The sequence below is a fragment of the Sceloporus undulatus genome, chromosome 9 (genome assembly GCF_019175285.1).
Source record: "Sceloporus undulatus isolate JIND9_A2432 ecotype Alabama chromosome 9, SceUnd_v1.1, whole genome shotgun sequence".
Lineage (NCBI taxonomy): Eukaryota > Metazoa > Chordata > Lepidosauria > Squamata > Phrynosomatidae > Sceloporus > Sceloporus undulatus.
In genome coordinates, this window is record NC_056530.1 from 7866829 (window position 1) to 7871449 (window position 4621).

A 4621-nucleotide genomic window follows, 5' to 3' on the forward strand; every position below is an offset into this window, starting at 1 on the left:
ATTACTATATCTCTCTCCTTTTCAATTTTTGGTCATTTGTTTATATTTGGCAGCATCCAAATTTCCAGTCTAGCTGAGGCGCTTATAGTAGACCCCTGCCCACAATGAGGTCACAGTTGTTTCTCTCCCTTTTAATTTTTACCCAAATGCTATACATCTGTTTTTCATGTTCTAAGTCATGATTATACAGTACTTCTCTTTGACATACTGTATAACAATATCTCCTCCTTTCTTGTTTGGTCTATTTCTTGGGAATCGGTTATACACCTGCACTACATACTAAGACTCATCCAATGTGGTCTCAGTGATGCCTATTAAACCATATTTACCTTCCTGAGTTAATGATTTAAGTTCATCCTCTTTCCTTCCCATACTCTATGCATTAGTGTAGGCAACTGAGACAACGGGTAATTCTCCAGCTGATTCCTTGTTGGCTTTTTCTGCCCACTATTGAGTTCTTGTACTGTTGGCCCAATTCCTCCTATATCACTGAGGATTTTGTCCCAAGTATTTGGTGTCCTCCTGCCCTCTGGAATATTGTCTCCCATCCCCATGTATCTCCATTTAAAGCCCTGCTGCTGAGATTTGTGTGACTCCTAGCAAATACTTTCTTCCCAACTGCTGTGTGATGCAATCTGTCTCCAGACATCCTTCTTCATGAAAGTACAGACCATGATCCAAGAGGCCCAAACTTTCCTGATTGAAGGCACCATCTCCAAAGCCAGTTGATCCCTTCCAATATTCTTTTTCCTCTTTCTGCACCATGCCTTTCAACAGGAAGGAACAACAAAATAACCTGTGTCCAAGTTTCTTTACTCAGAACCTTGTGGTCCTTTGCAATATGCTGAAGGCTGTATCTTGCTGAATTGTTTGTTCCAGCATGGGTCAGAAGGAAGGAAAAAGGGTTGGCAGGCTGAGTGAGTCTGGTCGGCCTTTCTGTTATATCGTGGATCTTCACCCCTGGTTCCACCGCTAGAGAAATTTTATAAGGGCTACACCATACCACCTACTACCACTACATGTATTTTCTTCCTCTGGGAGTTGTGTTTCTATGTGTCACATCCCTTCATGTATCTCCCTTCTCTATTGTTGCCCTCCTTAAAGGGATTTCCCATTCTTTGCCCTTCCAGAAGAGTCTGAGCCACTCTTTCAGAAAACAAACCAACCAACTTTGTCCTCTCTAGTAGGTTGAAATGTAGACACATGGGTCTCAAGCTGCTGTGCCTTCTCTTCCAACAGAGATATCAGATTACTCTTGTGGGAGGTGTAGCACAGCTGTTCCTCAAGCAAGAAAACAAACATGGCACACATGTTAAAGCTTACTGCAACAACTCCATTACCATCCATGTTTGTCTTCCTATAGATAGTAGCACAGCTTCCAAGTTTTCCCTCAAAGTCCCCCATGAAATACCTGCATGTATGCTTATTTGCTTAGTCGCATAACCTCTGAAAGACTAAGGAAACAGTTTTATAGAGCTAGCAGCTGTTAGTTCCATCCACACAACCTGCCAAATTGCATAGGCAAAAAATGATATACTGTCATTAAGGAAGGGCCATCAAAGCCCACTCCTGTTGTGGTTCTGCTCATTTTGCTTCAGCTCTAACTCTGACTGGTTGTTAACTGCTGAGCACATCCAGCTTGGAAATAATCAATCAATCAATCAATCAATCAATTTTTATTTGTGGTCAATGGACCCAACATGAGACACTATAATTTAAACAATGTAAAAATGGAGGAATTACATAAAAGATACATATACATTACATAAAATTAGATTAAAAGATGATGTTACAGCACAAAATTTATTACTTATAAATATGGGGTACACTGCCATTAGTCAGGCCTCTTTTTAATACTTCATTCTGCCTAATTTTAACAGCTTGGCAATAATCACTGAACATGCTGTTCATCTTTGTGCCTCAAGAGGACACTGTATAGCAACAGTTTTAATATTATCATGGTAGAGAGGCAGAGATAAGAACCAGATAAGTCAGGTGTTCTGGGATCACAAAGCATGACATTCCACACTTAACAGTGCCACCCACAACAATGAAATGACACTTGCCATAGCAACAATAATAATGGCTTGGCCATGAAATGCTTTAAGAAGGATGGGCAACTATGCCACTCTTCTGTTACTCCTCACTATTGGTGCTGATGAAAGTTGAAGGCCAACATATGGAGGCCCACAGTCACCAACCTCTTTAGAAGGATCCAGTGTTTGGAGTTGATCTGACTCAGGAATAAAATCCCCAAACCCTCTTTCTCTCTAGTGCCAGGCATCCACTGTGGTATACCTGAAGCTTGTGAGAATCTTGCACTCTGCCATAAATTTTAGAGCTAAGTTTTACTTTCTTGGCCTGGTACAAAATGTAACAATAAGCTCATTGGCCTGATGTACATGGGATTTACACATCTTAACTAAATATTGAACAGTATTATTCTCTGAGCACATACAAGGGCTGAGAACCAGCAGTACTGCTGGTAGAGCATAAATTTGTGCCGGCATTCATCTGCTGGGCTTCCACTGTAGTTGGGTGCCCAATCCAGCTGGGCAGTTAGAGGAAACACCCCTATGGCCAGTCAGTGGCAGGGGATGAGAAACCCCTGGGCACCGTCCTGCTGTAGTCATGTAGCTGCAGGAAATAAATGATAACACCTTCCCTCACATCCAGTTTACTGGGGAGTTGATGGCTGTTAACCTTCTCATCTGCACAACTACAGTCTGGTGATGCCTGGGAACTGTTGGATGATGCCTCCTTCTGCATGATAACTCCTTGTGCAATAACCAAAAAATCCATATGCTTCTGTAACAGAAGGTTACACCAGTGTGTATAACCAACAGCATTTTGGCCAGGACCCCCCCCCCCCCCCGGGGCAGGACTGCCAGTACTTTCTGGGTGTCTTCCTTTCTGCTTGCATGTTTCTTCAGCTGTCTGCATTTTGGTATGCAAGCTTCAACTACATGCCTTTTAGACATGTGTATATTTTAAAAGTGGGAAGATATTGGTGGGCACATTTTTGTTTTTATTGTTCCATGGGATAAGTTACAAGTGCAGAAATGTGAAGATCTGCAACCAGAAATTGCATCCTGATATGTCATCAGCTAAGTGGAATATTTGGACTAATATGTGAAAAGCCTAATAGTGTGAATTCAAGCTTTCTAGCCTCCTGACACAGGACAGTTACTGCCATCCTAGCTACCTCATCACCCACCACTCGAATCCCCTTTTCCGTCCCTCCCATCCGTAAGCACCCTGTTATCTCCACAATGTATTTTTGATTCAGCAGTATTTTAATATTGCACCTCTGGATGCCAGCATGTGCTGAAGAGGCTGCAATGACCTTTGAAACACCAGAAAGGTAGTATTTTGAATAAGACACATAGACGCCAGACATACAGATGGCTTAAAGACACAAATGTGACTTTCTAAAGTAGGCAAACCTCTGCCCCCACTATGATCTGCATTTCCTACCCTAACAGAAAGTGAAGGATGGGTGTTCACCAACAGATCAAACAAGACTGTGCTCCCCTTTATGCCCTACTGTGTTCCCAAGTACTTTTTCTGTCCACACATTGTTTTTTCCAATGAGTCCTCCCTTCTCATGATGTGTCCAAAGTACAACAGCCCTGGTTTTGTCATCTTGTCTTCCAGGGAGATTTCTGGATTGATCTGATCTCAGACCCATTTGTTTGTCTTTTTGGCCATTCATCGGATCCTCAGCACTCTTCTCCAGCACCACATCTCAAATGAATTGTTTGTCCTCCTAGCTTCTCTCTTAATTGTCCAGCTCTCACATAGGAACAGGGAAAACAATAGCTTGCACGATTCTGACTTTTGTGTTCAGTTGTAAATCTTTGCATGTTGGCATCGCTTCTAGTTCTTTCATAGCCGCTCTCCCCATTATTAATCATCTTCTAATTTCTCAACCCCAGTGCCCATTTCTATAAATGTTTGATCCTAGGTATGAGAACTCTTTTACTGCTTCTATTTCATCATTGTATAGGTTGAATTTGCCTAGCTTTTCCATTGTCATTATTTTTGTTTTCCTTTTCCAGCATAGTCCTACTTTTGCATTTTCTTCCTTGATCTTCCTTAGTAGTTGTTCCAGACCTGGGAGGTTTTCTGCTAGTATTATGGAGTTGTCTGCATATGTGAGATTGTTGATGTTCCTTCCTCCTATTTTCCTTTTTTTCCCCTTCTGTGTCCAAGCCTGCTTTCCTTACAATATGTTCTGCATATAAGTTAAACAGGTAGGGTGATGACACCTTGTCCAACCCCTTTGCCAATTGGGAACCATTCTGCTTCTCGATGTTCTGTTCTGACAGTGGCCTCTTGTCCTAAGTACAGATTTCTCATCAAGACTATCCGATATGTTGGCACTTCCATGTCCTTAAAGGCCTTTCTTGATTTATGCAGTCAAAGGCTTTGTTGTAGTTTATAAAGCATAAGCTGATTTTCTTTTGGAATTCTTAAGTGCACTCCATTAGCTCTCACATGTTTGCAATGTGGTCCCTAGTGCCTCCTCCTTTCCTGAACCCCGCTTGTACCTTTGGGATTTTTCTCCCCATGTATGGTTGGAGTCTGTGTTGCAGAATTTTGAGCACAATTTTGCTTG